Below are 17,888 nucleotides of genomic sequence, written 5' to 3'. Positions count from 1 at the left end.
GAGAGGAGAATAAGACAGAAAGACAAATCACTTGCAGTTTTCCCTCTACTGTGGTGATTCAGTTTTTCTTTACCACAATGCAGAAGCACTCACAGGCTGCTAAGTTCCAGCTGCTCATGTCTAGGTTTACAACTCCCATCCAACTGGAATGTGATATGGGACTTCATGTGACGTGTGAACCTAGCTGTCGTGATTTGCAACCAATAATTTATGACCTAATATGGTTTATGGACCTAGGAACTAGGATTAACACCAACAATGGCTTAGTGCAGAACAGCTGGCTTAGCACAATGCCTTAAATAAGCCACGAACACAAGAGAGTTTCCTTCTATTACAGGCTTACTTAGCCCTATCTCTTTCCATTCAGTTTCCTCCTCCTTCCTATGATAAGGAGACCACAGACTGAAAGCTTCCCCCATCTTTGCTCCCAACTTCAGATTTTGATCGCGGCAGCCAGGAGGTGCTGCAAACGTTGGTTGGGACTCCCAAGTACAATGACATGACTGAAGCCAGCAGCACAGGTAGACCCCAAAGACCCCAAATTTAAGCCTTTCTGAATAGAGACCTCATGTGCCATTCAGTGGGCCAGTTTTAGACCGCGGCACAGCAGCTGTGGGCATCCAGCAGCAGAGAAACCAGAAGGGTCCAAGGGAGCTTCCCTTGGCCTGGAAGGAGAGAGATGCATTCGCAGCCACTCCCCAGCTCTGCACAGTCTCAGCGTTCCCAGGTCTTCAGTCCGTCACCCAGAACCTGCTCCCTGGGACAGGCCAGACCTGCTCTTGGCAGCTGCTTCTCACATCTGCCAGCCGCCCTCTTTAAGCTGAAGGTGTGGCCTTCTCTTCCTCCTCCATTATGGGTAGTTTTATTTCTATGGGTTTCCTTGAGCTGCATGAGCGAATGTTCCCTTTATCAGGGCAAAACTGCAGATTGTGCCTTTTCTTTCTGCAGGGAACTTTGAGAAGGCTGTAGAACCTGAACGGCAAGAAATTCTATGCCTCCCTTCTGTATCCCCACTGGGTACTTAAGATGTGGCTCGAGATCTTAAAGAAAATTCATTTTGCAGCAGGTTAGACACCTGAGGTTTGGAAGGGAGCAAGCAAGCACATTGAGAAGCCCTTTTCCATTCCAGAGGTGACTTAAAGGGAAAACACACATACACCACCACCACCACCACCCTTCAGAAGATACTCTTGTACCTTGTGAAGATTGGTGACTGAGCCCCCAAAGAGAAATAAAAAAGTTTCAGAGGCAATGAGTCAGAACATTTTTGCAGTTCTTTGGAATCTGCAACAAAACCAACCCCCAAGTATCAAGCCAAACACAGTCCAAGAGCATGCATACTAGTGCGCCAGATATGCAAAAACCCAACCATTCCTACTCTATTTTTGCAGTCTAGCAAGCAGCACACCAGGGGCTTTATCAAGCCTCATGTGAGCTGCCATACATGACTGGCAGGGACCATTCAACTCTGTGAGTTTAGCATTCCTAGATGCCAATCTGCAACGTGTGCGTCACAATTATGGCTGGTTTTCAGACTATATCCCTAGTAAGCTTGGGAGGTTTTGACTGTAAACTGATGGATCACAGTGGAAAAGCTTTCACTGATAGGCTGCTTGTCTGCAATTACCATATTTCCCTGCAATTCAGCTTTCTGCAGGAGAAACTCGGCTGCGTTGATGGGGAGCAGAGATGAGGACCAGGAGGACTGTAGACTACCAGCTTCAAAGCTTCTGCAGCATGAAGAGATGCTGGAGCAAAAAATGCAGCTGTGGTTCTGCAGGCAGATCAGGGTGGAATGGGATTCTGATAAAGTTCTTCTGAACCTCTCACAGAAGGAACAAGAATTCCGCTGACAAGCTCAGTAACAGAGCTTGGTGGTTGTATTATGAGGCTGGCTCCCTTGACCCTTTGTTAAATTACTGGCAGACTCCAAGGAACCAACCCCAGCCCCCAATTTTAAGTATATAAGAACCAATAAAGTCAGGTCTTAAGGTGAAGAAGCATCTCCATGGAGGTGGTGGGGATGCTTCAGGACCTTAGACGTGTCTTTATTCTTGACACAGCATTTTGAACTTCCCACGTGTCCAGCTGTTCAGTGAGGCCAAGTGCGTAGTGTTTGCTGTGTGCTGTAGCAGTACTGTGCCATGCATGCTGCTAGCATTAATAAGAACCTGCCTTTTTCTCTACTAGCTTTTTATTTTCCCCTTCCCCCCGTTGCACTGCATATTGCAACTTTTTGCCAATTAAGTGTCACTTGCTCCAGGAAATGCTGTCGGTATTTAGAGGCTGTCCTTGATGCCTCCCAGCTTTGTACGTGTATGCTAAGAAACCCCTAATGCCATTTGATGCTGGATTTGTGTCATGCGTTCTCCAGCTGAAATGCGAGCAAACAGCAAGAGGAAGAGCTGTGAGATTGTCATCGTCTTATTTCAGTGAGGAAGTTGTTTCTCCATTTCATTTCCAAAGTAAAAAGAGAGGGTTTGGCTACTAAAAAGCACAGACAATGTGACAAGCAGGTCGAAGTTACTACTGCCATAAAGATGCAAAAGCGTGGAAACACATTGCTTTTCCTGAACAGAGGCTGTGAAGTATACCCAAATCAAATGGCTCATAACATACTAAAGTATTAGATTGTGCTACATTGGATAATGGAAATCTTCCACCAGCCAGGCCTCACCCCATTCAGAAAGTCTGCTCATAGTGCAGTTTTGTAATACTTATTCAGAACTAAGACTTAGTTCAAGTGATTAGTCTCAGATCAAAGGATATCGGGCTGCGTCCCAACTTAAGAGAAAAGAACAATTCATTATTAACTGCCTAAAATTAATCTATTTAATTTTATACAGCAAAGCTAGAGAGAAGCAGAGAATTTTGTTTTAATTTTTTTTTTCAGTACTGGAAATGTAATACAGAGGTCTTGTATAATTGGGCCAAGGCGTTTCATTTGATGAGGCTATTCGGTTGATGGGTGAAAATTGGCCAACTTTTATGAAAAACGGGAGAAAAAACAACTCAGGGAGGTTTTCTAGCGTCTGGGGGCACATTCCAACAGAGAGACATGTTATGTCATCTCCTGTGACTGGCAGCTGTTCTCCAGAATTTCCAACAGCCATCTCAATTCAGATGGACCCTCCACACAGTCTCAGATAGGAGTAGAACAATTTTATTATGTGCTAAACTGCTAGAATAGCTTCTAAACTTCAGTGTAACTCGACCATTGTGAAAAATGATGAGTGGAGACATGTAATATTTCTTAAAAGGATAAAATTGGAAAATGTGTCCCAGCAAAGATCCAGAATACAAGCATATAGCTAGAATTGGCAACCAAACAGGGATGTTCTTTAGAATAAGTTAAGCTGGAGTGGAGATTGCCCATGGTCCCCTGAGGTACCAAAGGTCTCCAAATGTTAGCAAATTGTAATTTTTTAACGTGATGGTAGGGGAAACCAGTTAAGTCTTTGATGGGAAAGTAAACGTATTAACTATATTTAACTTACACTAAGTATACATGTGAGCCAGTTTGGTGTAGTTGTTAAGTCAACAGATTAGAAACCAGGAGACCATGAGTTCTAGTCCCACCTGAGGCACAAAGCCAGCTGGGTGACCTTGGGCCAGTCACTCTCTCTCAGCCCTAGGAAGGAGGCAATGACAAGCCACTTCTGAAAAACCTTGCCAAGAAAACTGCAGGGATTTGTCCAGGCAGTCTCCAAGAATTGAACGTGATTGAACAGATTAAAAAAAGTATACATGTAGATGAAGTTATATTGAGTATCCTAAGGTAAAGGTTTCCCTTGACATTAAGTCCAGTCATGTCCGACTCTAGGGGGTGGTGCTCATCTCTGTTTCAAAGTCAAAGAGACCATTTGTCCGTAGACACTTCCATGGTCATGTGGCCGGCATGACTACACGGAACGCCGTTACCTGCCCGCCGAAGCGGTACCTATTAATCTACTCACATTGGCATGTTTTTGAACTGCTAGGTTGGCAGGAGCTGGGACAAGCAATGGGAGCTCACCCCGTCACACGGATTTGAACCGCTGACCTTCCGATCTGCAAGCTCAGCAGCTCAGTGGTTTAACCCGCAGTGCCACCGTGTCCCTGGCTGAGTATCCTAAAAGCACATATTTAAGGGAAGATGACATTTGCAGTTGGTGAAGATCCTGGTTTGATTCTTGGCATCCCAGGGAGGGCTGCAAGAGATGCTGCTTTCATCTTAGAGAACCGCTGCTAAGCAGGGAAGACTGTTCTTATCTGGATGGAACAATAATCTGACTCAACACCAAGTTCCCCTACAGCGCTAACTCATACTGATTACAAATCCAGAACTATAGGATGGCCTTCACTAAGTGAAAGCTATTAAATAGGGATCTCAAAATTATAGCATTGATCTATCTCTTTCATGGTTTTCAAACTGAATGATCAGAGATCCCTCAAAGGGATCAGTCCTGGAAAGCAAGTCTTTCTGATGTACATCTGCCCTAGTACCATAGCTTTTCCTACCATGGAAAGAAGTGGAAGAACGAACCCATATGAAATAAAAAGTATGCCTTAAAACCACTCAAGTTTTCAAGGCATGTTTTGATTTCAGATGGGATCATCTGAAAACATGTGATCAGTTTCATATATGAGCTAAGTATGTGTCATAAAATATGCTCCAGAAAGTTTGCCAACATGCTGGAGGTTTTTTGGCCTCATAGCCTGAGACTCCCCTGTGTAGGAACTTTCCCCAAAGGTAAACATCTTGGAAACAACTTTTTTCCCCTCTGGTGTTAACAAATTGTTTCCTTCTTTCTAAAGCAATTTGGGGAGGTAGAATTTTAATTAAGACTGCAAAACAGCAAAAAGAGGTGAGCCCTTCTCCTCAAATACCAAGGCCCTACTCTAGTGTCCTTCAGACTAAAAATCTCTTGTTGGCTATGTTGGGTGAGGATGATGGGAGTAGAAGACCCAATCATCTACAAGGAATGGAGCATCTGCTCCTGTCCTAATGACTTCAGAAATGTATTCAGGCATTTCAGGAATTGTCTGAGTCTTCAGCAGAAGTCTTTGGTGGTTGTTTTTTTTGGTGGGACCTGTCTTAAGAATCAGGATCCTTCCTCTCTGGCAGTGTTCGAGTTAGAAAGCGTCAAGTCTTAGAATGAGGAAATGTTTACCTTGACTCCCCAGTTGCAGTATCCGCGAAGCAACCTAACAGGTTGGCCATTTGATGATCACAGCCTCTTCCCCATCACCCTCAAAACCCTTGCATGTGGCTGAGAAAATTTCAGCATGGCAGTCACGCAACAGCCCAAACAGCATCTCTGGTCTCAAGTGGTGCTTTTCCAGACTGTATGTATGATGCACGCTGTAAAACAATACCTGAAGCAAAAACTGTGCTGTGCTTACAGTGTGTATCAATAAACAAGAACTTGTGTCAAACTACCTCCTCTATGTTATTGTCCTTACTAGCCTTTAAAAAACCCAGAATACACAACTGCCTTCACAACTGGCAGATTCAGAGCTCAGCAGGAATGCGTAATTACACCAATCAGGAAGATGCACAGCAGTGAGCCTTTTTACTTTTTTCTACCCCCACTTGTGCCATTATTGAGAGAAAAGGCAGAATCAAACCTGGTTAACCCTTGTATGGGAGGCCTGCAAGGCTGTAGATGACAGTGGAAGTAAAAATAAATCCTGGAAGAAGAAAATAGCAAACCATTTCCATAAGGTTGCCAGTAAGAACATGTAGTTGGGTCAGTGAAGTCACAAGGCTGTAAAAATCGCATAAAGAAAAGATAAAGTCTCCTTTAGGAGGTCCAGCCCAGTTTGGGCAACCGGTCTTCTTTCATCTCATCACCTTTCATGGATCCAAAAACAGAACCTTGGGCAACTTTTCAAGTTCTCAAGTGCAGCTCTCTTGTCCCACCTGGCAGAATCCAGCATGCAGTTCCATTTCAGAAGTTAGTGGTTCATCTTTGCCTTAAACAGGAAACCCCCCACCACCTTAGCTTGCACTGAGGTCAAACTATATCCCTGCTATTACATGAACTCTGCCACGGGATAGTAAGCTTGCTATTTTCAAACAATCCCTTACCCTGAGACCAAACGCATGAAAGAAACCATAATTCTTTTAGCACTAACTACTGTGTGGATTATGTTAAGAAGCTGTCCCAGATGCCTTACAGTATTATTAATAATAGTTCTGGACTGTTACTGCAGGTCATGCATTCTTAAACTATACCCAGTTTGATTGACTCAAGCTCAAAAGATCCATCAAAAGCACTGGACCCTAGACAATTGGATTTTTATATCTATAAGGGTTGGGGAGATGTTTTATTCTGAAAAAATATCCAAGGTACGAAAGTGAAAAGTTCTATGTCTGTTGCCTTACACTATCCTCTATTACTATTGATAGTATACAACATTTTCTATACTATATTCTACTACTACTTCTGCTATATCATACTATTTCTATTACTAGTATACTACTGCTCTTATACTATTACTAGTCTACAACAGTGTTTTACTCTTACAGAACCTGGTCTGTCTTTAAATTCTCTCTCTGGGTTTTCTTCTATTGTTTTTCTTCTTTATTAATGGGCAGCTTGTAAGGTACTTGCACCTTCTCAACGTTGTGCTTGGCTTTGCTGTGCCTCTTTGTTTTTCCTCTGGATGCTCCAGTCTTGGGGAAGACAAAACTCCTTCTTTTATTCGGCTGCTTTCTGTCTGTTGCTGCTACGGAGCTTCAAAACACGTGCATCTCATCCGTTCTCCTCCCCCACCTGTTTCAGGGTTGCAGCTTTTATAAGCCACTCTGCCATGCTGCCGCTGGGGAGGAGGCTGAAATAGGAGGGGAAGGAGGCAGGACAGGTGCCTGCACTTGTACCTCGACAGCCTGCTCTTCCATGCTGCAGTAAAACTTAACTGAAAAACAGTCCCAGAAGAACTTTTGCTTCAGGGATGTCTAGTTACTAATCAGTTGCGCCAACTTTGAAATCTGGATGATAAGTTATCCATTTTCACCTAGCTGTACCGCCAATTTCTTCTTCTTCTTCCTGAAATTTCATGCAGAATATGTCTCTTCAGTGATGTTCTTTATTTAAAGGGTTGTCCTATCTAAATCCAGTTTCAAGAACCATAATGTAGATCAGGGTTCTTCAAGTTGTCCATTATCATTTTGCACCCTGACACCTAATCCGGGGAATGTATTCTGTTTAAAACACAAATTTCCATTTATGCAATTTATGCAAACACAATCTTCTTTTGTCCTTGATTCTTTGACTATGCATGTCCTCAATTGGGGGGATGCATAAGTAGCCACTAAAGGCAAAACTGAAATACTTTGGCCACATCATGAGAAGACAGGACACCCTGGAGAAGATGCTGATGCTAGGGAGAGTGGAAGGCAAAAGGAAGAGGGGCCGACCAAGGGCAAGGTGGACGGATGATATTCTAGAGGGGACGGACTCGTCCCTGGGGGAGCTGGGGGTGTTGACGACCGACAGGAAGCTCTGGCATGGGCTGGTCCATGAAGTCACGAAGAGTCGGAAGCGACTAAACGAATAAACAATAAGTAGCCACATATATATGCTGGAAAAAAAAGATTATGGTGGTAGATGTATAATGGATGTTTACACGCCAATCCCACAAATTCTGAAGACATCGGATAGGAAGAAAACAGCAAAACAGTATGCTAAGATACCCTCTTTCAAGAAAAATCAAGAAAGAGAAGTGTGCCAGCAAAATCAAGTCTACATACCTTGAGAAAGTAAAATAACATCAACTGATGTTATTATTACTATTATTTTATTACCTGCCTTTCTACGCCAGGGTATCCAATCTATAATAAAATATAAACAAAACCCAGTACAATAGCTAAAGTTATTATTAATTCAGAAACTTAAGACCTTCCCTAAAGTGGAAAAAAGTAGGAGTGAAACGTAACTCCCAAATTCATGCATTCCATAGTTTGGCAGGAACAGTCATAAAAGATGACACAGGGAACCACCTCTCTGGAGACACCATCTGCCCATTGGCATACCAACACTAGCCCTAACCCTATACTCACAAAAAGAAAATGTTGAGAATCAGGATCTAGAGATAATATACCCAGATGATTACCTTTGTTCTACACCATGAAATGTTTTAAAAGAATCAGCTGCTGCTTTTCAAATGCACTGGGAGAGCAATTCCAGTAGTCCCAAACAACTTGGTTCTACCACATCAGGAGGACACCAGGAGAGGTGAAGCGGAATGATCCTAGCAATTCCTTCCTTGGTCCTGAAAGCATGCATTCATTCGTTCATGAAAAAAAAGGAAAGGAAGCCTAGAGGAAATAGAAAACTCAAGAAACAGACTTGAATTAGAACTCGTCTTAAATATTCATGTCATGTTCTGGAATTACATTATTGGTATTACAGTAAAGGCAAGTTGTTTAACAATTGGAAAAAAACAGGGAACAGAATATATAAATATGCAGTCCAGACTGCTAAAGAGTCCTGCAGTTGGGACTTCTGGTGGTAAAAGGCTTATTCAGATAGAGAAAAAGTACTCTGTTTTTCAGCCCATAGTACAATTGACCTACTACTGTTTTTACTACCATAAAAGCATGAAATGCCCATTTCCACTGGTCACCTATTAATTTAGAAAAAAATGGCAGACAATTCTAAAGAACCTAAGATGGTAAAGTTAATTACAGTGGGGCACACATAGGAGAACATCCAAGTGAACTAGGATTTGAATTATCAAGAAAAGGAAGAACAGCTATTTTTTACACTCTTCATCAGATTTTGTAACATCCACACTTATCGTAGCAGAAGCTGAAGAACCGAAAAACTCACATGACAAACGAAAGGGTCTATTTAGTAGGCCCATATCTATTGGAACACAGGAGCAGATGAGGATTCTTTTGTTTCAAGGTGGTTGTTTTTTGGTAATCTCTGGCTTTTTCAAGCTGTTAGAATTTAAATGATCACGAAGCTAGCCATGAAACGAGAGAGACCTTTTTAAATTCACCATCTGAAATGCTACATTTCAGTGTTACCCAAAGAACAATTATCCCATCAAAGCTTGGCATCTGTTTGGACGTATCTCTGGTGAACTGTGTGAAAGGCTGGGCAAGGATGGGGGAGGATTGTTCCAAAGCTTCTGCAAAGTTGCAATTGGAAATGTGGGCAATTGAAATCTCTGGCCTTTTCCACCTCCAAGATATACATCAACCACCCACCCCCTCTATCCTTATTTGTCAGCGGTGGTTGCTATGTGCTACACACATGCACTTTACAAATCAGTTGGAACAAAATCCTGGCAAAACGGCAATGGGTTTGCAATTACCCCAAACGCTTTGTGCCAGTAATATCCCAATAGAAATATTAAGCATGACATATTTTTTAAAAAATAGGTGAAGAACTGGCTAGACTGCTTGTCCCCCCTCCCTTCTGGAGGGACTGGAGAACACGTCAGGTGGTGGCTGCCCACACGTTCTCTGGCTGCCGTTCTTAGGGGCAGAACATGTGCCACCAGTCAAAACATGAACCTTCTCCCAACACCCAAAAAAAGACAGGACAATTATATATTAACTGCTGTATGAACAACTTTGGACACATTGCACAAAGACCCAGCTCTCTGGAGAAGGCTCTAATGCTGGGAAAGGTGGAAAGAAAGAAGACTTGGATGACCAGCAGCAAGGTGGATGGACTCAGTTACAATGGCGATGAGTGCACAGTTGGAAGACTTGAAAGAAAAGGTTATGGACAGATCTTCCTGGAGAAAATCTGTGTGGTCTCTAAGAGTTGACAATGACTTGATGGCACACAATCAATCAAAATGAAGACCTAGCTCTCTTGAAAAGTGTATAATGCTGGGAAAGATGGAAGGAAAGAGAAGAGGACGATGATCAGCAGCAAGGTGGATGGACTCAGTTATAGTCCCTATTAGTACACCGGTGGAAGACCTGAAAGATCATGTTAGGGACAGATCGTCATGGAGAAAATCTGTCTGTGTGGTTTCTAGGAATCAACAGTGACTTGATCAGACATAACCAAATGAACAACTGTGCCATAATGATTGTACCTATTACACAAGAAACCACTGAGTAATTGCTTGAAACTCTTGCAAGAGTATCTGGGTAAGGATGGACCTATTCTTAAAGAGGACCATGTGGACGTACGGTCAGCCCAGCCTTAATTGTATGTACTGTGTGATACATTTACTCATGAATTTAACCACAGCTCCAACTGAATTAATTTCCTGGGTTTACATGACATACTGCACCAAAACCTACCCATGGAAGTTGGGTTCACACCATGCGCTAAGCTAAAACGTGGTATGCCAGCTCAGAGTGCGGTATGAACAGGAGCCAATCTTTAAGCCTGTTTTGTGATGGGGAAACGCTTTGCCATACTGACAAGAATTCTAACTCTGAAGTTATTCTAACTCCTTTAGTCTCTGTAATAGAATAACTCAGATATTCTAAAGAGAAATCAAGTTCTTTTAGCTACTACCAGGCAGACCTCAGTTTTTTCCACCAGTAGGAAACCTACTCAGAATCCTGGCTGGTTGGGAAAGTGCTAGGTACAGCTTGGCTTAATTTTGGACTTGCTAGTTCTAGGGACATGTCTGAAGATGTTTTGTGGTTTCTGAAGATTTTTTGTGGGTCAGGTTGCTTACAGGCTTCTCAGTGTGTATCGTCAGTTTGTTTATACCACCACCCTCTACCACCTTTTCGCAATCCTTCACCCTCTAGATGCAGTTGTCAAGATGGATTTCTTTGATTTGTGGTCCTCAAGCATCTGGAGAAGCCAGATTGACAAAGCCAGCCCTGCCACGCTGGGAGCATTTCTGGTTTTCAGTTTGCCTTTCAGGAAAGCACCGGCTTTCTCTAACTGAGCCTTCAGTGCCCCTAAGAATTTGCCTGGTAGCTAAGGACACAGAGCAACTCCCCACCCTCCCCAAATGTCAAAACCCGTAATTGCCCTTGACCTGTGAAACGGACCACCAGCTGCTTTTTAAAAACTAGGTTTTCCTAGACTGGTTTTCATTCAGCAAGCCTCAAAGCTGTAGCCTGGCTCAAGCTATGAATGGTACCCAGACTGGCCTAAGGAAAGGCAAACAGCCATCTGCTTCTCCAGAGGTGGTTTCAGGTGATTTTGGCCTGACAAGTATAAATTCAACTTGTGCGGCTACTTTACAATAACGTTTCAGACAATGTAATCATAGACTAGGTTCACACGTCACGCTAAACCAAAACCAAGTAACCACGTATTTATTGCATAGCATATTATAGTTTGAATACATTCCTTTGAAATGTCCCAATTTTTAATGATGCATCATCTGTTCACTCTAGTATCTCAAACCAAGCAACAGTAACCAATATAGGTAGCCAGTACTCAAATTAAAGCTAGTTTCCTTTCTGGTCAACACAGCCAAGAGCAAAACAAATACTCTAGCACTCAACATGTCCCCTCAGTGGAAACAGGCCATGTGCAGAAAAATCAGCAGCAAAGTCTTCTGTGAAACCACATTGCTGATGATCTGCAGGATGTTATAGATCAGTGTTCCTCAACCCTGACAATGTGAAGATGTGTGGAGTTCAACTCCCAGAATTCCCCAGCCAGCATGGGAGTTGAAGTCCACACATCAAGTTGCCACAGTTGAGAGACCCTATTATAGATGGATATAGTTCAATTCAATTCATTTATTGTTTTGACCACTGGTCATAACCAACAAGGTAAAACCTGCACAAAAGAGGCCCAACATCAATAGATTAAAATGTACAAAAATCAGTAAAAAGCAGTGTTATCACAGCAAATATTATTAGAAAACATGCAACCCACACAAAGCTTGCCAATTTCCATAAAGGTGTCTCCTTATCTAAATTCATTAGATATTCAATTTTATATGAATCAGGCCAAACATCTTAGACGAAATACCACCCTGCACAGATCCAACAGCTAACTCTACCCCGAGACACAAAATTACCGGCAGTCAAAGAATAAAAAAAAAAACACCTGCCTACGGGTTAAATCAAACGGATACTAATAATGCACAAGTTCTAAGTGAGGCATGTCCTTCCGGTTTTGTAAACAGCAAGAGGACTGAATGTAAAATATGACAACTCACTCAGGAATCTCTAAGTAGCTTATCCATCCTAGTGTGGAATATAGCAGGATGGAAGGCTCAGACTACTGACAAGGATATAGTTCTCGTCCCCACAAGCAGGTTTATCTCTTTTTTAAAAAAAAAGGACATTCAACTATGCTATCTTTCTCAAAACTGGTTAAGCACAATCCTCACACCCCTAACAACATTCTTTGCTCTCCCATTGCTCCCCCAATCTCAAGCAGCCTGATATAAGAAAATGGAAAGTTAATCTCACTAAATTTGAACACTGGAAGTGGTGTTCACACATAACATCTCTGCTGCTTCTTGTTCCAGTATGGATGGAACCCAACTAAGGAAAAGCACATGTCTCCAACCCTGGACCAAGCCAGTCACACAACTCTAGGTTACCAAATTGTCTCTCTCTGTTTGTGAACTCACACAAGGACTTCTGCGGATTCGGATTCAAGAGCTTGAATGACCTGAAGGGTCTCATAGCTATGCCCTTTTTATGCCATGGTACATGCAAAACAGGAGTGGTGCTTCAGTTGCACAGTTGAGGCCACCATCTTGACTTTTCGACCTCCTGGGCAGACACCCCTAAATGTGGTAACAACCCAGAACTAACAAACATGCTCTGCAGATTTTTTTATAAAGCTTCTAAGCAAAAAGCATTCCTTTTAAACCTGTGGTGCAGATCCTCAGGTTTTGGGTAACAATGGGGGCAAATGTCCTGGCATCCATCCAAAGTATGGTGGAGTACATAGATTTCACTGGACTAAAAATAACAGAAAAATTTCATTAACCCTGGAAATGGAGAACAAAATGCAATTTTCTTTAAAAGCATCCATTTGGATAACTAACCTCCTCTTACATGGTTTGCAGCTCAGGGCAGTTATAAAAATGAAGAATCTTAAGAAGAGAACAGTCAAGCTGCAGAGTATGAATCATCTGCTCACAGCCTTCCCTGGGAGCTGAGCAGCATTGTCTAAATTACAATAATTATTTTCAAATATGCACCCAGAAATACAAACAAGCCCTTGCAAATATTACACAATTCAGCAACCTCTCTCTCAGCCCTGGGAAGGAGGCCATGGCAAACCACTTCTGAAAAACCTTGCCAAGAAAACTGCAGGGACTTGTCCAGGCAGTCTCTGAGAACTGGACACAATTGAAGAAGAAGAAAAGAATCTTGGTGATGCATGTTCTCTTTTTTGGTGAAGACAAAGTGATGCCTAAATGACTCATGGTTTTATACAGGCTAAGTTCCTTTGAAAGGAACTATCTCTCCTTCTGCCAGCTAACTACAACGGCTATGCTGAAATACAGTAGGGTAATTTCTGGCTTAACTCTTTAAACACAGCATTAACATTCTTTAATGGTGATTTGCTGGATGAACAACCCACCTGCAGGTGTGGGGTCTTTGCTAAATACAGTTTTTGACATTCTACACAATTTTTTTCTGCTTTGTATTCAGATAGCTTTTTATCAAGGAGAGTTGCAAACCATACGTGGCAAGTACTATCTTTTTCAACTTTAATAATCTTTAACAAAAATGAAATTTAGGCACCATTTGTAACCACCCTATTAGCACTATACCAATGATGGAAAGCAATCAAAAGCATTATTAAAACACACCAGGTAGCCTACCTCTATAATGTTAAACACCAACCCCACATCTATTTTTCTGGAAGGGATCTCTGTGTTTCAGCCTCCTGCTGATCTTAAAAGCTCTCTCCTATTCCCAGTTGTTTTTGTTTAAGCTAATTGAACTTTCCCATACAGAAGGCAATCCTGCAAATACTATTTAGCAAACAATAACTTTCAGCAGGGCTTTAGAACAGATATAAATTTGACTACTGTTTATGTAATAAGTGTGACAATGCATGTAGGTATGACAGCCCAGAAGCTGAACATAAGAACAGGAGAATATGGTAACAATATAAAAGAAAGAAGAAGAATGGAAACTTTACCATTTAGTACATATGATATGGTTACAAAGCAAAGAATACAAAATTCTGGGCTGTAGAACAAATAATGTAGGAATATAGCCTTTGTAAAGAAAAAGGTGCATAAAATCCTGGCAACTTTGAATGATAGTACAGATTATATGCATCTAATTCATTTGGGAACATTTTGCTGTTTGCGGGTAATTTATTGATTTAAACCAAGTTAAAAGTCTCTGAAAGTCTTAATGAATTGAATGGTACTTGTAGGTTTCTCGTACTTGTTATTCAGGATAATACAGCCTGGGCTCCCCATGGTAAAACTTTCAGGATGAGAAAAGCCAAATGGGTGAACAACAACATCTATTTATGGGTTTCATTTTTCAGTTGCCAAGTTATCAAGCCCTGATGTACTTTAAGTGGGACCACTTTTGAAAAATGAGCATCTCTGCTGAAAATATAATGGGAGAACATCACAGTTCCATATAAAGCTGTGGGATACTGAATCTGAAGTCTTGCCACGCTTCCCATTGGCATGGGTTATGGAACTGGTATCAGCTTTCTCTCAGAGGACTTCTCCCAACGTTAGGTTCAACTGTGGATGCCGCAGATTGAACCTGAGACCTTTTGCATTCGAAGCATTTGCTCTACCACTAAAAAGTCTTTGCCAGCAATACTTAAACTTGCATACAAACCATTGACTACATCTCCAAATCTGGGGCTCCCATCTTCCCTCCCCATTTCTGCAAAATAAAATTATCTGTAAAAGGAGAGCTAACATCCCAGAACAATATTCTAAGGCAGCTAACATTTATTTATGATAGAGGACAGAAGAGACTCAAAAAAAATCATGGCTTCTTGGATCCTTTCCCACCATGAACTTTGGCACCTGTCTGTGGCTGGCATCTTCTCACAGTAATCATTCTTTTCTTCAGAACTGTTGTCCTCACAAGGGTTACATTCTTCCATCTCAACTTCTTCTTGATCTTCAGTTTCTTCTCCACATTGACCTGGTGGATGTTCTGGTCTTTGGCCTTGGTCACCTTTGGGACCACATTTGCCTCCATCATCTTGGGAAGACGCCTGAACAGCTATACTCTTGTTCTTCCATTTCTTGCACACCTGGACTTCCTTCCCTTCTATTTCTATCCCATCCTCATCATCCAGAAATATGTTTAATGGCACATCCAGATGGATACCTAAAGGAAACATTCTTTTCATTCGGCAAGGTTGCGTTGTACAGCAGCATTTAAGTGGCTCGTGCTTAGCCTTTGCTTTCTTGGTTTTCCTACACTTTTGTTTTTTCTGTCCTCTTGAGCATTTTGCAGTTTGGGAGGAAGTGGGTGTGCCAACCCTTGGCCTAGAGGAGCTGCTGCACGTTGAAGTTTTACTATGAGAGTGGTTCTCATTGCTTGCGTTACTGCTTGGAAAGGAGCAGGAGGAATTCTTGGATTTGTACACTTGCTTTGTTTCGGTCCAAGCACAGGCTGGAGAAGGATGTTCGTCATCACTCATCCCCTCCTTACATCTTTTTCTCTTTCTGCCACAAGAGGTTGGTGGAGTGGCAGAACCAGGTGCTCGTTTACATCCACTTCTGTTGCATGCACGCTGGTTCTTCTTAGGGCATTTCCACCCACATGGAGGTGAATGAATGCAAGCTAGGCATGGGCCTTGTATTTGAACAGGCTTGCGGTAGCTCTGGGTAATGAACTCAGCCATAGAATAAGTAACCCCAATCTTCTTGGAGAGCTGCCTTGGGGTCAGACCTAATTCCCGCCACCTGGTTTTGTCAATTTCCATTTTCCTACTCCTCACCAGCTACCCCATCTTCTTGTCCTCTTTTGCTCCCTTTGGCTTGCAATGATCTACAAGGGCCAGAGGTTTTGTGACATCAGTAGCTGCAGAGCTGATGTCATAAGCATTACTACATTTAAGCTAGCCTCCTACATATCACATATGTGGGTCACTTTTGTTGAAACCAGGTTCATGCTGGAAAAATAAGCCCTTTAACAGGGTAATCCCTGGATTCTTGTTCTAGGAGATCCATCCACAAGGCCCTCACATTTGCAAGAATGGGTACATCTAGCAGGTATATTCTAGCAGCCTCAGAAGGCCTTGCAATTGTAGCAACCCATTAAATCAAATGTAATTATTCTCCTAAATGTTGGAGATTGCAAAGAGAGTTCATTAGGAGGCCCTAAGGCCTGCCATCCCCCAGAAGAACATAAATAGCAAAGGGAAAGTTTTTCCGGCCCTGTCCATCAGTTAGAGGAGGGGCTTTCTTCTGCCTCTGAACTAATTGTTTGACTCCAGCCACCTCTTATTCCAGCCCTTCGGAACCAAGGGGAAGCTTAGTGTGACCCACTGGTTGGCTGAAGAGCTTATGGCAACTGGCATGAAGGAATTTGCACATGTGTGTGTTTGCATTAATCCAAGTCACATTGAAGAACTCTCAAAACTAACAAATATTTAATCTCCCAATTTTAAAACTCCCCCCCTTTGAACTTTTGTAATAACGTTTAGGTACTACCTTCTGACCACGCAGTAGTGGTGGCTATGTTGTACTGTAGTTTTAGTACAAGGCACAAAAAGGTCCGCATAGTTAAAGCAATGGTGTTCCCCGTAGTAACATATGGCTGCGAGAGCTGGACCATAAGGAAGGCTGAGAGAAGGAAGATCAATGCTTTTGAACGGTGGTGTTGGAGGAAAATTCTGAGAGTGCCTTGGACTGCAAGAAGATCCAACCAGTCCATCCTCCAGGAAATAAAGCCAGACTGCTCACTTGAGGGAATGATATTAAAGGCCAAACTGAAATACTTTGGCCACATAATGAGAAGACAGGACACCCTGGAGAAGATGCTGATGCTAGGGAGAGTGGAGGGCAAAAGGAAGAGGGGCCAACCAAGGGCAAGGTGGAAGGATGATATTCTAGAGGTGACGGACTCGTCCCTGGGGGAGCTGGGGGTGTTGACGACCGACAGGAAGCTCTGGCGTGGGCTGGTCCATGAAGTCACGAAGAGTCGGAAGCGACTGAATGAATAAACAACAACAACAAAACTGCTTTGGCTTTCAGGCTACGTAAGAACAACTACACTGGCATTTCTCTTCACTTAGAAGTGGGTTTTATTTACTTCATTTTACTCTGTCTTTTAAATAGAACAGCAATTTACTACCGTATGTTGCTTTGTATGCGTTGTGGTTCTTTCTTTTTATTGTACTATTATTTCTTAGCTATCTTGTTAGTTGGCCTGGAAACAAATTAATGCTAATGGTGCATCACATAAAAGCAGTTCAACAGCAGTTCAAAATGATACAATCCACTGTTCGGCAGATTGCAAAATATTCTGCTGATATCGATAAGATTTAAGGATGTCTTAACTATTTCCATTCACAGCATATAAAGGGACTAGTGTTCTAAATCAGAATGCATTTAGCAGTCTCAATCATTGTATGTTAAATGAATTTTACTGGATCGTGCCCATTACAATTAGCCTGTAAGAGTAGATTCCCAGACAGATAAAGGTTCTGGAGACCATTATGTAAACAGCTAACTGCAAGCTTCTCCATTATCAGTGAAAATGCCTCCTCCCCAGATCATAAGTTTTTAGGAAAAAACTCTTGAATATACACAAAGACAAATTGGTTCAAAATGGGAAACAGTTAAATTGTTGCATTCCTGCATCCTTATTCCATTCATCTGAATAAATCTTGCTATAGAGTATTAGAATTACACTCATCCTTGAAAAAGAATCAACTTTTGATGTTAGGCTAAAGAGTCTCGCCATGGTTATTGGCTGCAAACCACTGGACATTTTCTTGGGGAAGCCCATTAAAATTAACGGGAGCCATCCCAAAGCACACTGA

This window comes from Candoia aspera, chromosome 9 (genome assembly GCF_035149785.1).
Source record: "Candoia aspera isolate rCanAsp1 chromosome 9, rCanAsp1.hap2, whole genome shotgun sequence".
Lineage (NCBI taxonomy): Eukaryota > Metazoa > Chordata > Lepidosauria > Squamata > Boidae > Candoia > Candoia aspera.
Note: the sequence above shows the minus strand (reverse complement) of the source record.